Source organism: Sapajus apella, unplaced genomic scaffold (genome assembly GCF_009761245.1).
Source record: "Sapajus apella isolate SASKATOON/1434 unplaced genomic scaffold, GSC_monkey_1.0 scaffold10, whole genome shotgun sequence".
Lineage (NCBI taxonomy): Eukaryota > Metazoa > Chordata > Mammalia > Primates > Cebidae > Sapajus > Sapajus apella.
In genome coordinates this window covers 20,918,109-20,931,733 of record NW_022436950.1, presented here as the reverse complement: position 1 = coordinate 20,931,733, position 13,625 = coordinate 20,918,109, and the positions used below count along the sequence as shown (strand labels likewise).

General features: G+C 42.8%; 1 protein-coding gene across 6 annotated transcripts in view; it reads left to right on the top strand.

Annotated features, from left to right (window-relative positions):
- Positions 1-13,625, top strand: part of TTLL4 (tubulin tyrosine ligase like 4) — a 46,512-nt gene that overhangs the window by 2,120 nt on the left and 30,767 nt on the right. Inside the window, exons 2-3 of one of the 6 annotated variants that reach the window (XM_032278178.1) lie at positions 12,696-12,784; positions 13,172-13,214. The exons of 3 other annotated variants lie outside the window; for them this stretch is intronic. The gene's annotated coding sequence lies outside the window, so the exon portion shown is untranslated. Of the gene's footprint in view, positions 1-12,695; positions 12,785-12,846; positions 13,215-13,625 lie in introns of those variants that run through there. 2 more of the 6 variants (XM_032278180.1, XM_032278181.1) reach the window with 2 other exon arrangements.

The window sequence follows — 13,625 nt, the reverse complement described above, 5'->3', positions numbered from 1 at the left end:
AACCTCTTCTGTACAAAATAAAAACACACACACACACACACACACACTCACACACTCACCAGACATGGTGGCGTGCTCTTGTAGTCCCAGCTCTTTGTAGGCTGAGGTGGGAGGATGCATTGAACCCAGGAGGTCATTCAGGCTGGAGTGCCGTGGTATGATCATAGCTCATTGTAAACTCCAACTCCTGGGCTCAAGCGATCCTCCCACCTCACCCTCCTGAGTAGCTGGGACTATAGGCATGTGCCACCCACCTGGCTAATTTTTTAGAATTTTTAGTAGTAATGGGGTCTTGCCCAGGCTGGTCTCAAATTTCTGGGCCCAAGTGATCCTCCTGCCTCGGCTTCCCGAAGTGGAGGGTTTTTTATTTTTATTTTTACTTTTTTTTCTTTTTTTGAGATGGAGTCTTGCTCCATCATCCAGGCTGGAGTGCAGTGGCGTGATCTTGGCTCACTGCAACCTCCGCCTCCTGGGTTCAAGCAATTCTCCTGTCTCATCCTCCTGTGTAGCTGGGTCTACAGGCACCTGCCAACACACCTGGCCTAATTTTTGTATTTTTAGTACAGACGGGGTTTTACCTAGTTGGTCAGGCTGCTGAGTATTGTCTGCAGTTGCAACACAGTGTACCTAAACATTGAAACATGGAAAAGGTTACTGAGAAAATATGGAATTATAATCTTATAGGACATTGTCTTCTATGGGGATTGTCTGTTGACTGAAACACTATGTAAGGCATGACTGTTTGGAAAATAATGGTTCACTGAGTTATGCAGATCTCCATGTCACAGTTTATTATATAGTGTCAAAAACATCATATTATCACCACAATCTCTTCAGAGAAGTAGTTAAGTATTAGGAAGCAGTTAAACTCACAGTGGCAGTTACCATTTTGCCAAAATTCTGGTTTTTTTGGGAAGCTCACATTTTATCATTGGCAACAAGTATAGTCAGTTGTTTTCCTTGAAGTGACAGGCTTACTTTGTTTCATTTTCCAGAACCTTTGCCAGATACCAAAGTCTGAATAACTATTACTTGTCATTCATTCTTTTAAGTAAACATGGTGTTCCACAGAAAAATCCTGCAATTCAAACAATCACGCAGTGCTTTATCAACACGTTCTGTATACAGCACAAATGTCTTATATGTCCTTCGCATTTTATCACACAGAATATTAAAGAGCATACTCAAGGATTGAGATTTAATATAATTTACACTGGGTAATCAAGTAAACCTGGCCTGTATCATTTCACTATGTGGTGGAAAAGTGTGTAGTGGTGAAGAATGTAACTTGGTGCCATTGTCTTGATTCATGCTAAGTCACCAGCAGTTTTACTCATTAATGCTTTTGCACTATCAGTGGAAAGGTCAGCACAGTAAAAAGGCAAATAACATCTTAGGTTTTTTCTTTTTTTTTTTTTCAAAGACAGGCTGGAGTGCAGTGGCATGATCGTGGCTTACTGCAGTCTCAACCTCCCATGCTCAGGTGACCCTCTTACCATAGATAGGCATGCACCACCACATCTAGCTGTTTTTTTTTTTTTTTTTTTTTTGTAGAAGGGGGTTTTCACCCTTTCCCCTGCTGGTCTTGAACTCTTGAGCCCAAGCAATTTGCCTGCCTTGGCCTCCCAAAGTGCTGGGATTACAGGTGTGAGTCACTGCACCCGGCTATCTCTTAGTTTTGTTATGAAAATAGTTTCTACCTAACAGGACCCGTGAAAGGGTTTTAGGATCCCCTCAGGGTCTGCAGTCCAGGCTTTGAGGATTGCTGCTCCAGAGCCCAGCTGAGAAGGAGGAAAGAGATTCCTTCCTGAAGCTGATAAAGGGCAAGGCTTTGAGTCACCCAGTTACATAAAGCCTTCCACTGGTTTCACTTTTCAGTAATTTGTAGATTTACCTTCCTCAGCTCTAGCTGCTGTAACCTGTGTCTTTTCCTCGGGTTTACTCATTTGTTTGGCATTCCTAAACTGTGCTCTACAAGAGCTACCTGTGACTTCACTAATCTTATACGGACCCACCCTTCTCACTAGGCTGTGTTCTTGACCTTCCTCTCTTAGTAGGACTTTAAGAGATGTATTGTTCCTCCACCTTTCTTTAGGGACAGAGAGCTTGGGATTTATCTCATAAGAGAAAATGGATCTGATTCCTACACTCCCCTCTTTCTATTTGGTTCCAGGTAAGTCAGTTCTGTCTTCTAACATAACTGTTGGGGATTGAGGGAATCTCATCAGAGTTCTTGTGGACTATAGACTGAACCATTTCTGATGTCCTGAGTTCCCCCGGTGACCTAAGGAAACAACTCGTTGAAGGAGGAAAGGGAAACTGCATTTCCCAAGAGCCACACTCTCTTACAGTATAGGAGAATGATTTAATCAGTGGGTAATGAATTGCTTTCTCTAGAAATAGATACCTTGTCCAAGTTGGTCTGGGCCTGGTCCCTGGAGACTTGTTGTTGGTTTGTGACAACAGCAATAGATGTTCTAACATAGGCTACCAATCATTCACACTCCTTTAAGGAGGAAACTTGAGGGAAAATTACTCCATAAAGATTGGAGGACAGAACTGTATAGGCAGTTTCTGAATGCTACATGAAGATGACAAAGTAGGATGTTCAGATTCCTGAGACTGGGTGTTTGAGAAGGGGAGAGTCTGGAGCCAGGGCCATCAGTCAGGATGCTACCTTAGTAGTCCTGCGCTTAGTGTTAGAGCGTTAGAGACTGGGCTGAGGCAGCCATGCAAATAGAAAGGGATGTTTCAGGCCATTTTGTTAATCTGTACAACTCTCTGCAGTTCTTTATTCTTGACTCATCCCTTTATTCAAGTTTGTTTTTTTTTTTAAAGACGGGGTTTCACCATGTTGATCAGGCTGGTCTTGAACTCCCAACCTCAGGTAATCCTCCTGCCTTGGTCTCCAAAGTGCTTGGATTACAGGTGTGAGCAACCACGCCTGGCTTCAGGTTTTATTTTTAACAGTTTTGTGGAGGTATAATTCACGTTGAACATATCCATTGTTTCCAAGTCAGTTGTTTTGAAAACTTTGTTCTAGGAAGCCTTAGTGTTCAATGAAGTTGTTGGGGGAGGAGATGGGCAGTATTGCTAATAGGAAGCTAAAGTGGACCAGGGTTCTTCTCACCCCCTTCTACCAGAGTGGCTGTGCATTTGAGGTTATAGATATCCGGAGATTTCCTGCAAAAGCCATCATGAAGCTTATAGAGCATATCCCATGCAGTAAGTGAATAGTGGTGTAAGATAGCCTTGGCAAAGTATCAAGTGAGAGGGACACACAACAGCTGCTCATGGAGGGGGTGGGTCTTGAGCTGAGTCTAGAAAAGGTAAATAAAATATGGTAAGGATTTGCAAGGAAGAAGCTTAGTGGAGTAAAGCCTTGCAGACAGGCATTTGAAACGTTTATTCCCGGCATTTAGTGTGAGACCAGTGCAGTTCACACAACAGAGTTCAAGATAGGAGGAAATGGAAATAAGCCTATGAAAAAAATGTAGGGGAGGGCCCTCATGCCTGTAATCTCAGCACTTTGGGAGGCCAAGGTGGGCAGATCACGAGGTCAGGAGATCAAGACCATCCTGGGCCACACAGTGAAACCTCATCTCTACTATAAGTACAAAAAATTAGCTGGGCATGGTGGGGCGTGCCTGTAGTCCCAGCTATTTGGGAGGCTGAGGCAGGAGAATCGCTTGAACCTGAGAGGTGGAGATTGTGCCACTGCACTGCACTCCAGCCTGGGTGACACAGTGACATTCCATCTGAAAAAAAAAAAAAAAAGATTAAGGCTTGACCGTGGAGTCTTGTGGACCCAAGCTAAGAAATCTCACATGGCAGTCATCTGGAATGCTCCTTAAAAACTGCCCATTCATGGCCCTACTCCTCACCAACTGAATCCTCTTGAAGGTGAATCTCAGGACTTTGCATCCCAGGTTATTCTGATGCAGGTGGGCCACCACAAAGTTTAGCAAGTGCTTGTGGACCATTTTTGAAAAGGGATTGACATGATCAAGCGATACAGCAAAGTTAATCTGGAGGTTGCCTGCGGGGTGGAATAAGGAAGGGCACACCTTGGAGACACATGCTTCAGTTGATACTGTCGCAGTAAGTCCAGATCTATCCGGGGGTGGAAATAATAAAAGGAGGAAGAATGCTAAGTAGACAGAGTGTCTTAAATTTCATGACTGGTTTCCGTTTGGGGAAATAAAGGAAGACGTCAGAAATAACTTCGTTTTCCTCTTAGGTGATTTGGAGAAAGAAGGGTCCACTCAAGGAAGTGGCATGATCAGGAGTGGAGAGCTAGTTTGACACGCTAGATTGACGGTTGGACATGCATTTGGAAAGGTGGAGCAGGCAGTTGGTGATGCAGACATGAAACTTGAGAGGACAAGCCTGCAAAATGACTCTTGTGCAGATAATAGTTGAAATTGTGAGAGCAATTGAATTGATGTGGGGGAGGATAACAGAACTGTGGAGGATTTGGGATTGGCCTCAGGAAGAGGAAAAGACGCTATTGAAGGAATTGGGTACAGCTGTGGCAGAGTGCATGCACTGAGTCAAAATAGCAACAAGGGGCTGGGCGCAGTGGCTCATGCCTGTAATCCCAACACTTTGGGAGGCCGAGGTGGGCAGATCACCTGAGGTCAGGAGTTCCAGACCAGCCTGACCAACATGGAGAAACCCTGTCTCTACTAAAAATACAAAATTAGCCAGGCATGGTGGTGCATGCCTGTAATCCCAGCTACTCGAGAGGCTGAGGCCTTGAACCTGGGAGGCGGAGGTTGCAGTGAGCTGAGATTGTGCCATTGTAGTCCAGTCTGGGCAACAAGAGCAAAACTCCGTGTCAAAAAAAAAAAAAGCGACAAGCAGATGGTGGTAAAAGGGGAGTGCCTTTTTCATATTAAGAGAGGTCCAACTTGTGGCTTTGCTGATGTAATATTGTGATATAATAAGAAATACATAATTGGGGCCGGGCGCGGTGGCTCAAGCCTGTAATCCCAGCACTTTGGGAGGCCGAGGCGGGTGGATCACGAGGTCAAGAGATCGAGACCATCCTGGTCAACATGGTGAAACCCCGTCTCTACTAAAAATACAAAAAATTAGCTGGGAATGGTGGCACGTGCCTGTAATCCCAGCTACTCAGGAGGCTGAGGCAGGAGAATTGCCTGAACCCAGGAGGCGGAGGTTGCGGTGAGCCGAGATTGCGCCATTGCACTCCAGCCTGGGTAACAAGAGCGAAACTCCGTCTCAAAAAAAAAAAAAAAAAAAAAGAAATACATAATTGGTGTGTGCCCCTGGTTCCTGGCTCCTAAAACCTTCAGAACTTCTAAGTGATAAGTGTCTTTTTATATACTAATGAGATGACTGATAGCTGGGGACTTCTGAATAGCCTCAAGATGGGAGGCTGGTTGTTGCCAAGGGAACCAACCATGTGATTAGAGGGTTGGAACTTTCTGTCCCATTCCCCCAAATTCTGCGAAGGGAAGTGGAGCCAAAGATTGAGCTGACCACCAGTGGCCAGTGATTTAATCAGTCATGCCTATTCATGAAACCTGCGTAAAAAACCAAAAGGACAGGGTTTGGATTGTTGAGCACATGAATGTACCTGGAGTGTGGTACTCCCGGTAAGAGCATGGAAGCTCCAAGCCCTTTCCCACATCCCTTGCCCTACGCATCATGTATCTCTTCCATGTAACTGTTCACATCTGTATACTTTGTAATAAATAGGTAAATGTAAGTGAAGTGTTTCCCTGAGTTCTGTGAGTTGCTCTAACAAATTATTGAACCCAAAGGGGAAGGTTTTGGGAACCTCAATTTACCCCAATTAATTAATTAAGAGATGGGGTTCTGCCATCTGGCCGAGGCTAATTTCAAACTCCTGATCTACCTACCTTTGCCTCCCAAGGTGCTGGGATAACAGGTGTGTGTCACCACGCCTGGCCAAGGAACCCCAATTTATGGCAAATCAATCAGAAGCACAGGTCACAACCTGTGCCTAGCAATTGGCGTCTGAAGTGGGAGCAGCTTTGTGGTATTGAGTTCTTAACCTGTGGGATCTGATGCTATCTTTAGGTAGATAGTGTCAGAACTGAATTACAGGATATCCAGCTGGTGGCCTCTGGAGCATTCCTTGGTGTATGTGCCTCACACACATTTTGATGACCAGAGGGGAAATATCCTGTGCTGTATTAAGAGTGACTATGTAAGAAACTTCCCACCCCCTTAGCTAGTCATAGCTGCTGTAGATGCATTTGTTATTCAGCAAATATTTATTGAGCTCTGATTACCATTCTAGGGCTGGATATAAACTCTGTGAACAAAGTCCCTGTGCTCAGAGAGCTTTCATTTTGAAAGATAGACAGATAGCAAAGAAATGCATAAATAATTGAAGTTTTTATTTTAAAATAGCCAGGCCCAGTGGCTCATGCCTGTAATTTCAGCACTTTGAGAGGCTGAGGCAAGAGGATCACTTGAGGCCAGGAATTCGAGACCAGCTGGGGCAACATAGTGAGACCCTGTCTCTATTTAAAAATAAAAATTAAGGCTGGGCGCGGTGGCTCATGCCTGCAATCCCAGCACTTTAGGAGGCCGAGGTGGGCAGATCACAAGGTCAACAGATTGAGACCATCCTGGCCAACATGGTGAAACCCTGTCACTACTAAAAATACAAAAATTAGTCGGGCGTGGTAATGGACGCTTGTAATCCCAAGTACTCGGGAGGCTGAGGCAGGAGAATAGTTTGAACTCGAGAGGCAGAGGTTGCAGTGAGCCAAGATCGCACCACTGCACTCCGGCCTGGGTGACAGAGTTGAGACTCCATCTCAAAAGAAATAAAAAATTTAAAAATCTCAGAAGCCAGGCATGGTAGTTCACACCTGTAGTCCCGGCACTTTGGGAGGCCAAGGCAGGCAGATCATGAGGTCAAGGGTTCAAGACCAGCCTGGCCAACATGGTGAATCCCTGTCTCTACTAAAAATACAAAAATTAGCTGGGTGTGGTGGCGGGCGCCTGTAGTCCCAAGCTACTTAGAAGGCTGAGGCAGGAGAATCGCTTGAACCTGGGACGTGGAGGTTGCAGTGAGCCAAGTCCGTACCATTGCACTCCAGCCTGGGCAACAGAGCGAGACTCCATCTCAAAAAAAAAAAAAAAAAAAACAAACAACAAAAAAAAAAAACCCTCAGAAATTAAAATTAGGGCCAGGTGTAGGGGTTCATGTCTGCAATCCCAGCACTTTGGGAGACTGAGGCAGGAGGATCACTCCAGCCCAGGAGTTTGAGACTAGCCCTGGCAAGATAGCAAGATCTCATCCTACAAAAAATAAACAAATGAGCTGGGTGTGGTGATACACACCAGTAGTTCCAGCTACTTGGGAGGGTGAGGTAGGAGGACCATGAGCCCAGGATATCAAACCTTGTTGACCAAGTAACCTGGTCTCAAAAAAACAAACAAATAAATTAAAATTATAGGAAAGGTATACACAGATAAGTCTCTCATCTGTGTCTGTTTCCAACCTCATTGGTAGTTTTTAAAAAAAAATTACCAGCTTCTTGGTTCATCTGTTGTTATTTTAAAAGCCAACTGTAAGGAAATATTAATACATAATAATTTTAGATAGTGGAGGAATGAAATGGAATAAAACAAGGTAATGAAATAGGGGGCCGGGTGCAGTGGCTCATGCCTATAATTCCAGCACTTTGGGAGGCCAGGGCGGGTGGATCACGAGGTCAGGAGATCGAGACCATCCTGGCTAACACAGTGAAACCCCGTCTCTACTAAAAATACAATTAGCCGGGCATGGTGGCATGCACCTGTAGTCCCAGCTACTTGGGAGGCTGAGGCAGGAAAATCAGTTGAACCTGGGAGGCGGAGCTGGCAGTGAACTGATGTTGCGCCACTGTACTCCAGCCTGGGCAACAGCAGGACTCGTCTCAAAAAAAAAAAAAGAAAAAGAAGAGAAACAGGGAATGGTGGGGGTAGGACAATATTAGATGGGGTTGACGAGGAAGGCCTTTTTACCTGAATATTGAGTGAAGGAACTAAGTAAGCTAACCATTCAGAGATCTGAGTGTTTCGGAGGGAACCATAAAGACCTAGGGGTGAGAACGTTCCTCATGAGGGGAAGAGTGGCTCTGGCTAAGGTCAGAGAGTCAGGAGTCAGATAACATAGTCCTTGGAGCCATCAGATGGTCTTAAGCTGTGTTGTAAAAAGAGGACTGTGTTTTGAAAAGAGTAGCCACTGTCTGGAAAATAGATTATATGCAAGCAAGCAGGGAAATCAACAGGTGAGAGATGATGGTAGCTTGACTAAGGTAATGACAGTGGAAATGGGGAAGAATAGATGGCTTCAAAGACGTATACTTGAAGCTGGAACGACTTGTTGATGGATTGAGCAGAACTGAAGATCTGCTGAGGTCGGGGTGAAAGCAGCATTATGATAGGCATGTCGGGATTTTTGTGTTGTATGGACGCCCATCCCACGGGCTGGGCCCCTTCTACCTGAATATTTGTTATTGAAATCTTCTTTGTGCAATTACAGCTTATTTCTTGGCCCTGACTCTGAAAGATTAATTTGACAAGAGAGGGATGTGATTGATCTATTCTTCTCTCACTTCCCCTGGCATGACTTTGTTAGAATCTGACATCCCCACCTGATTTCAAGGAGATTCACAGATAACATGTTCCCTCCTTTTGAATAACAGTGGTTATAGAAACCCTTGGGCTTGCCACAGTGCCCCCTTGTTTCCTTGACTCTGACTCTAGCCCTCAAAACCTTATCTCAGCCTGTAGGTTCCTGTTTCTTTGCTGGGTGCTGACAGCAACTGTTTTCTCAGTTCAGGGTGCAACAAGGACTTGGGTTTATTGGAATGTGAGGTTTTATACAGAATCACATTTAGATAGCATTTGCCCTCTAAGTATCGGAGAACTGCTACTTGGTTGTGTGTTGATGGGCACAGAGAAAGTGCTTCCATTAAACTTTATCTGCCAGGCTTGAGTAATATGCCTTTCCTTGAACTCCCCTTGGGCCAGAGTGGACAAATTCACTGGCTGGTTAGAGAGGTTGATGAATGGGTACAAATACATGTTCAAGATGATGCATTTTTCCTTGGAAATTGCAGAAGAGATGATATATCCTTAAGCGCATCATATGAAGCACATAATGTCATCATGATCAGTAATATACAAATTGACATACGCCTTATGATATGATGCAACTGAGGATATATCATCTCTTCAGACAAAGCCAAATGGAGTTTGTTTCTTTAGAATAACCGGTCTGTATTCTTGAAAAGTATCAAGTTCATTAAAGAAAAAGAAAGGCTGAGGAACTATAACAGATTAAAGAAGACTAAAAAGATACAGCTGGTGAATACAACTTGTGATCCTGGGCCAGATAAAGGACATTGATAGGACAACTCACAATACTTGGATAAGATCTGTATATTAGATAATAGTAATATAGTTAATATTATTATAAATGTTAATTTTTTGGGTATAAGAGAATATCCTGGTTTTAGCAGACTTTTAGGAAGTATTCAGATGGAAAGGGGCATCATGTCTGCAGCTTACTCCCAAACATTTCAAGGCTGGGCACGGTGGCTCACGCCTGTAATCCCAGCACTTTGGGAGGTCAAGGCAGGCGGATCACAAGATCAAGAGATCAAGACCATCTTCATCTTGGCCAACATAGCGAAACCCCGTCTCTAAAAAAAAAAAAAAAAAATTTCAAAAAACCCAGTTCACATAGAGATATACGTGAGAGAGAGTATTAATGAATAATAAAACAAGTGTGTTAAAGTATTAACATTTAATGAATCTGGGTAAAGGATAAACAGGAAATCTATTTTTGTAACTTTTGCAAGTGTGAGATAATTGCAAAATTTTAAAAAAATGTTTTAAAAACCTCATTACGGTTTTCCTCAGACCAGAAGGCAGGTAGCACACCAATCAGCTTTAACTTTTCTTTGAAATTATACTGGTAGAAATGGATTTTAACAGTGAATGATTCAAGCAGATGGACTTACTTTTTGCTCCATTGCCTGACAGGCCTACTTTTCCTCCTACTCTTCCTGGCCTCTGATAACCACCAATCTGTTCTCTATATTCTGAAATCCACTTTTTTAAGCTCCCACTTAAGAGTGAGACTATGCCGTATTTGCCTTTCTGTGCTTGGTTTATTTTACTTAACATAATGACCTCTAGGTCCATCATGTTGCTGCAAATGGTGGAATTTCATTCTTTTTTATGGCTGAATAATATTCCATTGTGTATATATACCACATTTTCTTTATTCATAGTCCATTTACATTCAGTGTTGTTATTGATAAGTAAGGACTTGCTACTGCCATTTTGCCACTTGTTTTATGGTTGCTTTGTAACTCCTTTCTTACTGTTTTTGTAGTTTTTTTCTAGTAGTGTGGTTTAATTCATTGCTCTTTATTTTTAGTGGATTTATTACAGGTTTTTGTGCCGTGGTTATTGTGTCACTTACAAAAAACCACTTATAGATATAAGTTATTTTTTTATTTTATTTTATTTTTTATTGAGAAAAGTTTTCACCCTGTTGTCCAGGCTGGAGTGCAGTGGCGTGATCATGGCTCACTGCAGTCCTAACTTCCTGGGCTCAGGTGATCCTTCTACCTCAGCTCCCCAAGTAGCTGGGACCACAGGCACATGCTACCACACCCAGCTGATTTTTATTTTTTATTATTATTTTTAGAGATGGGGTTTTGCTATGTTTCCCAGGCTGGCCTTGAACTCCTAGGCTCAAAAGATCCTCCCTTTTTGGCTTCCCAAAGTGCTGGGATTGCAAGTGTGAGCCACTGTACTCACCCTATAACAAGTCATTTTAGGCCGGGTGCAGTGGCTCACACCTGTAATCCCAGCGCTTTGGGAGGCTGAGGCAGGCAGATCACGAGGTCAAGAGATCAAGACCATCCTGGCCAATGTGGTGAAACCCCGTCTCTATAAAAATAAATAAATAAATAAACCAACTCATTTTAAGAGATGATAACTTTTTAAAAACTGAGACAGGATCTTGCTCTGTCCCCCAGCATGGAACGCAATGGTGTATCCATGGCTCACCGCAGCCTTGATCTCCTGGGCTCAAGTGCTGCTCCTACCTTAGCCTCCTGAGCAGCTGGGACTACAGGCATGTGCCACCATGCCTAGCTAATTTTTTGTGTTTTTTGTAGAGATAGGATCTTACTATGTTGCCCAGGCTGGTCTTGAACTCCAAAAGAATAGAAATGAACAAACAAAAAACCATAAAAACATTCTACACTTTCATTCTGTTCTGCATACATTTTAACTTTTTGTTGTCTCAATTTACATATTTTTATATTGCTTTTTTTTCTTTTTTCTTTTTTGAGGTGGAGTCTTGCTGTGTCACCCAGGCTGGAGTGCAGTGGCATGATCTTGGCTCACTGCAACCTTTGCCTCCTGGGTTCGAGCGATTCTCCTGCCTCAGTTTCCTAAGTAGCTGGGATTACAGGTACATGCCACCATGCCTGGCTGATTTTTGTATTTTTAGTAGAGACAGGTTTTCACCATGTTGGCCAGGCTGGTCTTGAACTCCTGGCCTCAAGTGATCTGCCTGCCTCAGCCTCCCAAAGTGCTGGGATTACAGATGTGAGCCACTGCTCCCACCCTTGTTTGCCTATTTCTTAAGAGGTTGGTGTAGCTGTTACTGTTTTTGACAAGTTTGTCTCTTGGGCGTCATACTAGAGCTATGATTAGATTGCAAACTATTCTGGGTTTGTCCACTTACCTAATTTTACGAGTGGATCTTATACCTTCAAATGTTTTCTTTTTGAATGTTAGTTTTTTTACCCGCTTCAAACTGAAGAGCTCCCTTTAGCATTACTTCTAAGAAGTGCCTGGTGGTATTGAATTCTTCCAGCTTTTGTTTATCTGGGAAAGACTTTATCTCTCATATTTGAAGGGTAGTTTTGATGGATACAGTATTCTTGGATGGCAGTTTCTTTCAGCACTATGAAATGTTACACTCCCTCACTTGGATAATTTCTGAGGAGAATTTTGTTGCCAGATGAATTGGAGCTCCGTAATATGTATTTGCTCCTTTTCTCTTGCTGCTTTTAAAATCTTCTATTTGCCCTTGAACCTTGAGAGGTTTAATTATTATATGCCTAGGGGTAGTCTTATTTGGGTTGAATCTGTTTAGTGTTCTCTGACCTATCTGAGCTTGGATATATGTATCTTTCTCAAGTTTTAGAAATTTTTCTGTTATTTCTTTTTTTTTTTTTTTCCCATGACAGAGTCTCACTCTTTTGCCCAGTCTGGAGTGCAATGGCACTATCTCGGCTCACTGCAATCTCCACCTCCTGGGTTCAAGTGATTCTCCTGCCTCAGCCTCCCAAGTAGCTGGGATCACAGGCGTCCACCACTATACCTGGCTAATTTTCGTCTTTTTGGTAGAGATGGGGTTTTACCATGTTGGTCAGGCTGGTCTTGAGCTCCAGACCTCAAATGATCTGCCCACCTTGACCTCCCAAAGTGCTGGGATTACAAGTGTGAACCATGCCCAGCCTGTTATTTCTTTTAGTAAGCCACCCCTGCCTCTTGTTTAGTTCCCTCTTGAATACTAATAATTGTTAGATTTGGTCTTTTGAGGTAGTTTTCTGTATCTTATAGGTTATTTTTGTTGCTTTTCATTCTGTTTTCTTTGTTCTTCTCTATAGTTTCAAATAGACTGTCTTCAATTGAGCTCACTAATACTTTCCTCTGCTTGATCTATTGTGTAGTTAAGAGCCTCTAGTAAATTTTTCAGGTAAGCAAATTTATTTATCAGTTCCAAGATTTGTTTAAAAATTATTATTAATCTCTTTGTTACATTTCTCTGATAAATTTCTGAATTGCTTTTCTGTGTTATCTTGGAGATCACCAAGTTTCCATAAAACTGCTATTTTGAGTTCCTCGTTAGAGCGAGCGCATGTGTCACTGTGTCAGTCAGTCACTGTTTTCTTGCTTTGTCCATTTCTTGCTTTGTCATAGTTCTCTGCTGCTGTTTCTTGTGGATATATGTATATGTCTTTACATTGAAGGATTAGTTATTTATTCTATTCTTCTCTGTCTGGCTTATTTTGTTTATTATTGAATATGTTTGTTTAGAGATTCTTTGTAACTTAACCTGTTGACTTTTTAAAAAACTCACTAGGTCACTACCTCTTCTTCAACACTAGATGGTGTCTTAGACCCAGGTTTGTCTTGGCTTTAAAGCAGTGGTCCCCATCCTTTTTGGTGTTAGTGACCAGTTTTGTGGAAGAAAATTTTTCCACTGACTGGGGTGGATGGATGGGTGGGGGATGGTTTCGGGATGATTCAAGCACATTAAATTTATTGTGCACTTTATTTCTGTTATTACATTGTAATATATAATAAAATAATTATACAACTCACCATACGGTGGAATCTGTGGAACATAGCTCCTATAGAGAGTAGTGTTGCTGAACAGCCTCTCTGATTTGGTATCTCCTTTGGCTGAGTTAACAGAGCAGGGAGTCCAGGGCTGAGTATGGTAGTCCCACCCAACCCCTTTGTTTCTGGTTGTCTTCAGGGATATTTTTTGAGACAGAATTTTGCTCTTGTTGCCCAGGATGGAGTGCAATGGC